General features: G+C 34.1%; 1 protein-coding gene across 5 annotated transcripts in view; it reads right to left on the bottom strand.

Annotated features, from left to right (window-relative positions):
* Positions 1-12,923, bottom strand: part of LOC126745987 (serine/threonine-protein kinase mig-15) — a 162,158-nt gene that overhangs the window by 35,455 nt on the left and 113,780 nt on the right. The window lies entirely within an intron of this gene.

Here is a 12,923-nt window from a genome sequence, read left to right on the forward strand (position 1 = left end):
CAAGTCATAAAGGAACTAGATAGGGTGACACCATATAATATTTTTAAACTTCTGATTTCAGACAAAATTGTCGAACATATGGTGTTTCAAACAAACCTCTACGCAGAGCAAACTTCACAATTCCGGCAAAAGTTATAAGCCCACCGATAGGGTAGAAATGCGTACATTTATTGGTATAAACTTACTAATGGGTATCAAAAAGCTTCCGTCATATCGGGATTACTGGAGTACAGATCCAATTTTACATGATCCCTATATTAGTAGACTAATAACTGTCCATCGCTTTGGTTGGCTCCAAAGTAATGTACATCTTAATGACAAGAACTTCATGCCCAACCGAAATTCTGATAATTTATATAAGGTAAGACCATTTTTAGAAATGTTGAAATCCAATTTTCAAGCCTGTCTGCATCCTCACGAATTTTTATCAGTGGGCGAGTCTACGATAAAGTTTAAAGGCCGATCTACGATCAAACAATACATGCCTGCAAAGCCAGTAAAGAGAGGCTATAAAGTGTGGATGATAGCTGACAGCATTGGATATTGCTGGGATTTTGAAATATATTGTGGCAAAACCGGTCCTGTTGCAGAAAAATGTTTGGGTACCAAAGTAGTGCTTCAGATGACACAAAATTTAAAACACAGGTATCATAAAATTTTCTTTGATATAACTTTTTTACAAATGTAGTCCTAATGAATCAACTGGATCAAGAAAAGTTATATGCCTGTGGCACTGTTAGACATACCAGAAAAAATATGCCCCAATTTCTGGAAGATAAAGCAATGCACAGAGGTGACTGTGACTGGTACGTCAGTTCTACAGAACTTTCAGCATTTAAATGGCGCGATAAAAGAACAGTTCACCTTCTTTCAAATTATCACAACCCAGATGACAAAACTGAGGTCAAAAGGAAAGCGAAAGACGGCAGTGTAGAAAACATACCTTGCCCAATAGCGCTGACTGATTACAATAAACATATGAACTCAGTAGATAAATTTGACCAAATAAGGGCAGTTTACGGCCTCGACCGAAAAAGCAAAAAATGGTGGCATAGAATCATGTTTTTCTTTATTGATGCTGCTGTTGTTAATGCTTACGTCCTTTACAAGTTATCTGAAGGGCCTAAAATGGACATGAAAGAATTTCGTTTGAATATTAGAGAACATCTAGTTGCTGACAAATTGGTAACATCATTACAGGGTACCGAAAAACCATTACCAACTCCCATCAAAAAAAGGAAACCTTCCCAACCAGTAGACGAAGATGTGCAGTCTGTAGTTCCAAGGAATTTGAAATACGCACAAACTGGACCTGCAGCATGTGTCAAGTTCAAGTCTTGTTTTCAGTCCTACCATACAAAATAACTTTAGGCAGTGGTATGGTGGGTCAAAATATGTACCATGGGTTTTTTAAAGAAAAAAGTAAAAAAATTTGATATTTCTCAATGTTATGTTTTATTTTAGAGCACCTTGAATTAGCTTTTATGTTTCTTTGTTATAAATAAGAAATCATTTTTTTTTGTACCACTTGGGTAAATTTTTACCATTTTTTCTGTACCTCAAAGAGTTAATAACAATTTATTTCATAATTATCTACATATTATTTAATAGCCTAAAAATAAATTTATTATAAAGTCTGTATTGTTGTAATATTCATTTTTTTTAAATACCTCCTTTTAATTTTGATGTTTAACATTTAGTTGCAATCATATTATTCAGCAGATGATTATTGAATAAATAAATTGATGACAGTTAAACAAATTGTACACTCTTTAAAGGTTACTTAAAAAACCAAGTCATTTTGTGTCTAAAATGGAATTATTATTATTATTACCACTTTTATATTATTTTAGCGTTTAGCAATATTTTTAAAAAACAACCAAAAAGATAAAATTTTTACTGTATTACTAAGTAATTAATTTACAATTTAAAAAAAATCAGGCCCGTATTCAATTCATTCAATTCCTGATGATGGTTATTAATACGTCCAAATGTTGGGAAACGTATGAATGAGATACATAATTTTAAAGGAAATAAAAAAGGCTTTTAAAATAAGTTATTAAAAATGCAGGTCTGTATTTAAAAAAAAGAAGTTGATAGCCGTTGCCAAGATACCAACCTTCATAAAAAAAATAAAGGTGAAGTTTTGTAGAGAACAGAAAATTGTAAAACTTTGTAATTAAAAGTAAGTTTCTAAAATGAATAGTTTTGGAAATAATAATCAAAATAAAATTTGGCATTTTTTATAAATCAGCTTGTAATTCACGAACTAATTAACATTTTGCAACGCTGTAAAAGGATTTAGAATAAGCATCAAAATTGGCAACTTTTTTCTAATTTAACCGCCCTCGTATCTCCTATAGTTTCGGAAATAGCAAATACGACGACCTGTATATGTGCCGCTTACTGACTTTATTGATAAGTAATTTGTGCTAAACAACTTAACTGATGTTAAAAATACTTAATTAATATAGCGAAAATCGAAATGTTCTACCACGAATTAGTCGGAACAGACATCCTACATGCAATATTATAAAATTTATTATATTTATAACGTTGAATACAACATTGCTACGGGCAAAATCGACTAAAAACTCCTTAAGGACAACTGTGCAAAATTTGGTGTTTGTAACACAATTTTTTGCTCTACTATGTTCTCTATTACATATGATATGTATTACTTTTACATTTCTAATATGATTTCATCAAGAGATTGTTTTGCTTGAAATATAATGTGATGTCCTATACTAAATCCAATTAAAAATATATTTTTTTTTGTACACGAAGTATTTACTTAAAATATTTTTATGCATTAAAGTATGATATATTATTCAGGAGATATTAATAAACTTAGAATATTAAGATGGATAGTCGAATGTTCAAATCCATACAATATCACTTTTCTTAAATATTGAGTTTAAATAAATACTTACTACTTTTGTTATTAAACAATTATAAATGTTACTCTATATTTTCTTTAACATTGACATGACATTTACGAATATCCTCTATTGCGAAGAATTCAGATCAGTGCAATCCAATAAAAACCATGTAAACTTACAATAGCGCCCATGCTATGAAACTTTTTAAAACCCCTCCGAGCACTTAAGATAATTACAAACAAAACGGTCAAAAAGTAAAGAACTGTTTGGAGACATCATCTAAAAATATACAAATTACAAATAGATTGATGCATTTTTTCGTGGCAATTTTCCAAGGCACCTGTGATAACAGAGCTTATTTTATTATAATTTATTTTAAGAAAAAGTGCCTTCTATGTTCTTTTAAGCTATTACACACGATTGAAAATAAAAATATATTGTTGATCATTTTTCCTACTATGCCAATACTAATTATAGTGCATGCAACAATCGATATTATAGGCAAAATTTAATTGAATGCCAAAACTAAATTAATAATTTATTAGTAAGAAGTACGCACATCGTGGTCTTTCCCGTTAGTTTTCCAGATCCAAATATAAAATGTGAATTTAGGCAATGTATACAAATACTAATTATTTTAGTCTTGGCTATCTTTCTAATTTGAAAATTTCAATCTACAGACAAATTACCTGGCAAGCAAAAGAAAAAAGCCAAAACAATAATGAAAAGTGAATGATAATAATTAATGCAAAACTACACAAAAACAGTGAAGTGTCATACTTACATTTAAGATACACAGGGGAGGGAGGGTTACAGACGTCACTCGTTAGAGGCACAAACCAAAGAGAAAGACAATTATTATTAGACAAAAACAATGGCTCGACTACAAGGGCAGTGTTTTTACATCAAACAATTTCATGTTAGAACTGACATAAATAAAGTGCCCAAACAGTTTTTTTTAAAGAATTTAGAATTACATGCTAGGAACTTTAAGTTGTTCGACATTTAAAAAAAAAAATTATATTACTTAGACGCCAGTTTATATTTGTATTAGACTTTGCACATTGGTTTTTTTTTCTTAGAGGGCGTCAAAACTGAGATGTACGTCCATTGGTTCAAATTGCTTACGGCAAATAGTGTTAAGAGATTCGTCTGACGATCCCCTAATTTAACCAGGGTCCAATGAATCTTGAGACTGTCGCTGCTGAAAAAATCCCAAATTCCCGTCTAGCTGAAATTTTTACCAGAGCTTCTTTTTGACATTAGATATCATGCTTCAAAAGTCCCCATGAATCCAAGGGGAGCTTTTTTTTAGGCGGAGTCAAAGATCACAAAAACACGTTTTTAAAGATATCGTCAACACTATTAATTCTACGTTGAATGAGCCAAAATGAGCTATCATTTTGTTCAGTATGAAATTCTCCATCAAAAAAGGTTCTATGCATTTTTTTCGTAGAAAGCCCCGATTTGCAAAAAATTTGCAATTCAAGATTGGCAACTGACAAAAATCAAAAATTACGAGTCAAAACGTGCTTTGAAATCGTTTTTTTCGTTTAAATATGTATGTAAATAATTTAACGAAGGTATTCCCTCTTGTGACCTAGAGCACAGCCGGCCCTTTTTTTCCATGGACGTATGAATGTGCGTCACTGTGTACCTGTGGGACATCAACACTGTCAATGTCGTTTTTCATGTTCTTCACAACCACAGACAGTTGTGGTGAAGAATATGAAAAACGAGTTCCTGTTAGTCGTCGGCGAAAAATCAAGCAGGTCTCGACCTTTTTGATATCTCAATTGACGAGACTCAATTGAAAAAATGTTGGTCATGCCTATGCAAGAGCTATCAGAGCTCTCACTTCGCCATCTGGTTTTGGCGACAATATTTGAAAAAAATATTAATATCGATGAAAATGTTGGAATTCTTGATGGTAGTGTTGAACAAGTAATGGGTATCTTACAAAATTGAACATTCCAATATGATTGAACTATTCGTGGACAAATTTAATGACAAATTATTCGAATAGAGTGAGATTCTACGGCGCGATTATAGGTTCAATATTTTCAAATGGGAGATTGCAATGCACACTTAAATTCCATAAAAAATTTGCTCCCTTATTTTCAGGACATTTCATCTATGCAAAATCAACATATTTATACCTTCCAGGATATGTCTAAGTTACACCTGACTATGGAAGAGAATGCATTTAAAAGTTTCACAGACGGATTTTTCACTATTCGACAATCTAATAAATCATATTGTGGAACTTAGAGCGACACGATCCTCGACCAATTATTCATGAAATTCATAAAAACAGAAGATTGCGTTGCAAGTGGGGAAGTACACGAGAAAATGGGTGTATGGTATGCATGCTATGAATACTATTAGTAAAGGGTATAGAGAAATTATATAACGTCCATTTAGATACATCAGACCAACATATATCCGGAAAATTAAAACAGAATCATATAAAGGTTATGCAAGCAGAGGATGATGTTAATCATTTCATTATCAATACTTGCAATTGAGTTGACGAATGAAAATCGGAATATATTTGGTTTTATTGACAGCTCTTGTGTCTGAGAATAAAGATATTTATTTTATGACACCTGGAAAAACAAACATTCAACCTCTTCAATAGAGGCAAGGCAAAAGCCATTAAAATTTTTGAAAGAGAAGTGACATCAGAGATCTCACTAAAGTATTTAATGAGGAAGAATGTTCCCCCATATAATATCTTACAAACCGTATCAAAGCATTGTTAGCAATATACAAGGTGTTTCATTAATATTGCGAAAAAATTCAGGGAGAGTTTCCTACTTGCTTAAATATAATAAAAAAAATCCTTATTAATATATGTCTGTCAAATATAAAATGCTTAATTTCTAAGATACAAAGTGTTAAAGTTTAATTTTTATTTTTGTTTTTTCTTAATAATTTTAGTAGTTATGCAGATATTTGAACGAAAACTGGCATCTGGATTTTCTGATAAACTAAATTCAAATTTAATATTACGAGGGTTCGCACTTGTAGAGGGCGCTACATACACGGTTTTTTATACTTTAGAAGTGTCATATCTTTTTTATGGTTTCTTAAATTATTTTTTTTAATAAAAAAGTAGATTTATCTATTATTTTTACGGAAAAAGCTATCTCGGTCGAAGTCGGTACAAGCCACCGTTTATTGAGATATTTAGATTTAACATAATGAATGCATTACATTTTAAAAGTCACAATAATTGTTTTTTTTAAGTTGTATGGAATTCCTTTAAAAAATTTAAATAATAAATGTAAAAGGAATGTTGGGTATAACAAATTAACTAAAGGCAACAGAAATACAAAAAAAAATATGTATGAAAAGGCCTGCAACGTACATACATTTAGTACCCATTTATCCATTATACCGAACGGGATTAATAATTCTTAAATTATTAATTTTTTGCAATGGTTTATACAAATAGTGAGAAGTGCGATATGCATTTTGTTTATGGTTTGGCCAACGGCAATTCATTAGCAGGCAGGCGTCTTTAGCAGGAGGAGAAATATCCTAATCGTGTTATCCCGCATCATAAGATATTCGCCCGTCTCCATCAACGCCTTTGTGACACTGGAAGTTTTCAACAACAAACTACTGGTAACATGAGACCGCGCACAACAGCAACTCCACGAATAGAAGAAAATGTGCTCCATGAAATTGAGGAAAATCCTGCAACAAGCACTAAAAAGATTGCTTTAAACTTAAATGTAAGTCCTTTTACGGTTTTCAGAATTTAAGAATAGAATAGAAAAGAATAACTTTCTATACCCTTATCATATCCAGCAGGTACAAGCAATTTACCGACTGATTTTCCGTTAAGACTAAATTTTTGCCGTTTTATGCAACAAAAAATTGGCGAAAACCCCCAGTTTTTAAAATAAATATTATTCACGGATGAAGCAAAGTCTTCCAGAGAAGCCATAATAAACTTTCACAATAATCACCTATGGGCGGATGAGAATCCACCTGCAATTTTAGAAGGCCGTCATCAATATCAATTTTCCCATTTTTTTTTGCCATTGAGGCTTACCGGAGAAGTTTATCGTCATTTCCTCGAACACGAATAGCCCATACTTTTGGAGAATGTTCCATTGCAGTTAAGATTGCAAATGTACTTCATGCACGATGAAGCCCCAACTCATTTCAGTTTAGTTGCATCGTTGAATCGTTGGATAGGCCCAGGAGGAACTGAACCTTGGCTTCCCAGATCTCTAGACCTTAATTCCTTGGACTTTTTCCTTTGGGGTACATTTGGTTTATACAACGCTTCCTATATACAATTAAACACACACCCGGAATATTTGAACAAGTTCGCCAATCGATGCGTCGTAGAATAGCGGCCTGTATTGCAGTTAGGGGTTCACATTTTGAACAATTGTTATAGCTTATGTTCCACCAAGTGGCTTTTTTAAAAGTAGATGTTTGTCGTAAGAACTTTGGGTAATTTTTTTTTCACTAAATAAAAAATATTTTATAACAAAAAAATATAAAATAAAACTTAATAAAATATTGACATTTATTTTGAAGTTTCAAAAGAGCATAGTAAATAAAAGCTCCAGATTTCATTTTTAAAGCTGATGATATCTCAAATCTAAAACGTTAAAATTTAATACATTTATTATTTTAATTCCAAAAATCTCGAAAACGCTGGCTCGTAGCGACTTTGATCAAGATATGTTTTTTACGTGAAAATGATGGATAAATTTATTTTTTTGTAAAAAAAAAATCCGTGTATGTAGCGCCCTCTACAAGTAAGAACCCTCGTAACAATAAATTTGAATTTACCATATCAAAAAACCCCCAGATGCTAATTTTCCTTCAAATATCTACATAACTACCAAAATTATTAAGAAAAAATAAAATTAACTTTAACAGGCTGTATCTTAGAAATTAAGCATTTGCGGACATAGGTTTATAGGGACTTTTTTTATTACTTTTAAGCAAGAAAACTCCCCCTGAATTTTTCGCAATATTAATGAAACACCCTGTATAGTGCTCCACTGCGCTAAAAACGTCAATATCATCAATATTGCTTCGCGAAATCGATATAGCTCTTAAGCTTTCAATGCTATCAGCAACATCATACAGCTCATTTATATAGCGTGTTTATTATAAAGTATAGAAATAGCTTGGTAAGAATCTGAATACGATGATTGATGATTATTTACAGCCAATACAAACACTATTCCCACCTATTCCTGATGTTTTTTGCACAACACAAGCTTTTGTAATTTTCCAAAAATTTATGGAGCTAACTGCGGATGTAGGAAACTTGGCCTACACTGTTCTCTCCGATTTAAGGCTACTGCCATGGACAATCATTTCTGAACATTAAATCGAACAATGAAGAGTCCGAAAATATTGAATTTGATAAGAATTTAGATCCAATAAATTTTCTGTGCTCAACACTTGGAGTTGGCGAAGACTTGGAAAATGCCGCATCATGTTACTGATAACTAAGTAAAAAAGTCCCATATTTTCATCGTAGCTTTGTGGATTAGGCCTATCAGGGAGACCACCTGATAAAAACGCGTCTGGTTCTTTACCTCTATGGCAATGTGGAAAAAAAGTACAATATTTTACAATATTTCTAATGTACAACATTGAAAGTAAAATTTCTTGAAAAAAAGACCTCTAAGAAAAAAATGCATATAACCTTTTTTTTGTGGACAATTTCATAACGAAAAAAAAAGTAATAGCTCATTTATCGTAGGATTGATACTTTCGACGATATTTGTAAGAGAGTGTTTTTTCGTTTCGTTGCTTTCCCGGAGCCAATAAAAATGCTGCATTTCGAATGTGACAAAACCCGACACACGACTTGTATTATAATAATGTATACTTAATCTGCATCACAACACGCCAATAAAACCCTACTATTTATAGGACATTGAATATTAATATGCTTCCCATCAATAGCTGCCCGGTTATTTGGTAAAATCTGTTATACAGGGTGATTGATAATACCTTAGGCGATCTAACGATTAAAAGTATTTTTAGAGATGCAACGTTCTATATCTAGAAACATTTAACAAGCTGCACATCACTTAAAAAGAGTAAAAATATCTGTTTGGAAAAGATAGGAGATACGTATGGATTACATAGCATTATTATGTCAGCATTTAAACAGGATCGATGAACATGGATACATCTCGGTGTGTAATTATTATGTGATAAATTATTCCTTCATTCTCTGGAAAGTTTCATTTTGATTTTTTAAAATGTGCTGGAGGAATGTGTACATGCATGCAAGTGCAAGTTTGATAATACTGTCTTACAAGATCTAAACTGGCGGCTAAATACTAAAAAGTTACCTTAATAGCTTTTTACAGTTATTTCTGTGCTTTTTACAGTTAATAAAAAATCTGGCAATTAAATGTCCTAGCAAGAAATGAGAATAGTTTGAAATTCATATTATTATTATTCAAAGATAAAAACTTTAATCACAAAAGCAATTATTTATAACTGTGGTTCACAAATCGTCCTTGTACATTACCAGCCGTAGCAACTCTAATTGTTGGAACAAGCAGTTATTTTGCGAATAAAATGCCAATTTACCGAAATTATTTTATTCTATTTTTTTCACTCTAAATCTGAAATTAACATTTTATATGATGTATGGGATTATTTTAAAGTTTAATTATATATTTTATGTTCATTACTATTTAATTAATAGTTTGAAAAATTAAAAATGTTGACAACTAAATATTGGAACATGTTTTGTTTTTCCTTCACGCGAAGAAACGTAAGTAAACGCGAAGAAGACTTTGAAATGAAACATACGAGTAAGTAGTGCGTTGTCAACAATAATTGTCGCGTCATTTGAGTATTAATAATTAACAACTCTCAGTTTTAAGAAGGATACAGACAGAATATCGGAAATCTGGAGGGAATATGCAATTAAGCTTTTCAATCAAACCGATCAAACAACGCAACGATTCAACGACGTCGTCAAAAAATATTTACACGCCAAATATTTATTAAATTATAAACAATATTACCGTTAATAAACTCTTTGTGCGTTTTTTTAACGTACTTCATTACAGTAAAGGTACTTATCTAATAAAAAGCATTTTTATGGAAATTAAATATTTTATGTGTCGGATTAAAAGATCGGCTTAAATCGCCTTTTTCCCATGGTGCGGCACAAACGGCACAAGTTTTTACTGACGTAACAGTTTACCAAAAAAAACACTGAAATTTTAGGAATAAGAATGTTAATAATTATTTTTTTTTGCTTTGAAGATGTTATTTTTCCGTTTAGAATAACATATATCTATTTCTAGTTTTTATTTTTTTATCCAGAATCTAACATCCATAAGTTAAATTAACATTATGTTTTGATGTATAGCTGAAAATTTCCTCTTTTGAAAATGCGTGAAAACTTGACAACAGAGAATCGATGAATGTGTTTGTAAACAATGTAGATCATCAGGGGGACGGACCGGATGGCCCTGACAAATCATAAGAGGACTTCACTCTGCCAAACCAGAAGCCTTTAAATTCAGCAAATTAGCACAAATAAACCTGCAACACAAACGAGCATCCTCCGATGTGATTGCACGGATGTTTGTCAAGCAAGATCTGGGACTAGTCTTGATCCAAGAACCCTGGATCAATCGGGGGCAGATCAAGGGTCTGTCAAGCAAAACGTCAAAAGTAATATATGATACCAGGCAGGAATCATCCAGAGCCTGCATTCTCATAAGAAATAACATCAATTACATATGTATTTCAGAACTCATGACACGGGACCTAACACCTATTGTCGTAAATCTCGACATTGGGGACACCAACAGGACCATAGTAATTGCGTCAGCATATTTTGCTGGAGATGGGCCTATGACACCACCAGCAGAAGTGCAAGAGCTGATTCAATACTGTAGCAGATTGCGTCTACCACTCCTTCTAGGCTGCGACGCAAATGCTCACCATATCACATGGGGAAGCACAGATATTAACTTTAGAGGTGAGTGTCTGCTTGAATATCTAACGACAACCGATCTCGAGGTTCTGAATGTGGGAACTACACCAACATTCGTAACTAAATCAAGATCGGAAGTATTAGATATTACTTTAGTCAGCTCCAGTCTCAGAGACCACATCAAGGACTGGAGAGTATCAGCTGAACCATCACTGTCCGACCACAGGATTATCGAATTCAAGCTGGACAGCATTAAATACAATGGACCCGAAAGGAGGGTCCCAGGAAAAACAGACTGGGAATTATACAACACCAATCTGGAAAACAACTTAAATTATCTAAGCTTAAATGGGAAACCGCACCATCTAGACTTAGAGCAGGACTCACAAGCTGTCACACGTGCAATAAATGAGGCGTTCGACTCAAGTTGCCCAGTGACCAGTGAGAGACCCGTTAAAGACGCCCCGTGGTGGAATACACACCTGTCAAAACTAAGGTCAAAAGTGCGTCATCTTTTCAATACAGCGAAAAGAGACGGTAACTGGCAGGTATATGCCGAAGTGCTTACTCTTTATAACAAAGAGATAAGAAAAACCCAAAGACAGCACTTCAGAACTTTCTGTGCGGAAATCGCTAACACTCCGACTGCGGCTAGACTGCACAAAGCAATGGCTAAGGGAGGCACATACCCAATAATGGCCCTCAAAAAGCCAGATGGCACCTACACGAAGGGAGAAGAGGAGCAAGCCATCCTATTACTTCAAACACACTTTCCAGGGTGCGAACCTATAGAAACGGTCCCAATAAAGTACACCAATCCTAAAAAAGAGGACTGGGAAGCTGCAAGGACCGTCTTTAAGACAGAAAGGTTGAAATGGGCAATAAACACCTTTCAACCGTACAAGTCACCGGGAGTGGATGGAATTTTTCCTGCTCTCCTACAAAACGGACAAGAGAAAGTCCTTCCTCACCTGAGTAGAATAGCAAGGACGAGCTTAGCGTCGGGATACATTCCCAGTAGCTGGCGAAGGGCAAAAGTCACCTTCATACCGAAAATAGGAAAAAAAGATGGGACTGACCCCAAATCTTTTAGACCTATTAGCCTTACGTCTTTCATTCTGAAAACAATAGAAAAAATTGTAGACAACCATATCAGGAATGACATTCTGGAGAGAGCACCTCTACATCAGTGTCAACATGCTTATAGAGCGGGCAGATCCACAGAAACCGCACTATATCAACTGACACAAATCATCCAGAAAAGCCTGAATGAGAAAGAAACAGCCATCTGCGCCTTTCTAGATATATCTGGGGCATTTGATAACACGTCACATGTAGCGGTAAAAAATGCCCTGGAAAAAAGAAATTTGAACAAAACCATAATCCGATGGATTTGTCAAATGCTTGCCACGCGTACGGCTGAGACTACTGTGGGCTAACAGACCACAGGCATCAAAACTACTCGTGGCACGCCTCAAGGAGGGGTAACTTCACCCTTACTATGGAGTCTAGTAGTCGATGAACTACTTGAGATATTGACAAATCTCGGTTTCACCTGCATAGGATATGCTGATGATATCGTTATTATAGTCAAAGGCAGGTATAAGGGCACTTTATACGACCTCATACAAAGAAGCCTAAGCATCACGGAAGAATGGTGCACATCAGTGGGGCTGAGCATAAATTCAGCGAAAACTACTATCGTACCATTCACTCGTAAAAGGAAAATGCAACCCACCAGGGACATCCACCTGGGCGGACAAGTTGTACATACATCGGATGAAGTAAAATATCTAGGAGTGACACTGGATAGTAAGCTTAGTTGGAACAAGCATCTAGAATTCACAGTAAACAAGGCCACCAAAGCCATTATGATCTGTAGGAACCTAGCGGGTAAAAACTGGGGATGCTCCCCAAAAATACTGCGATGGATGTACACCATGATGGTTAAACCCATCATCACATATGGGGCAGTGGTGTGGCATGACACTACAAAGTTAAGTACAGTAAGGCGTAAACTTGACAAGGTTCAAAGACTTGCATGCGTTTGCATCACAGGAGCTATGAAAACATGCCCCACA

Source organism: Anthonomus grandis, chromosome 16 (genome assembly GCF_022605725.1).
Source record: "Anthonomus grandis grandis chromosome 16, icAntGran1.3, whole genome shotgun sequence".
NCBI classification, from domain to species: Eukaryota; Metazoa; Arthropoda; class Insecta; order Coleoptera; family Curculionidae; genus Anthonomus; species Anthonomus grandis.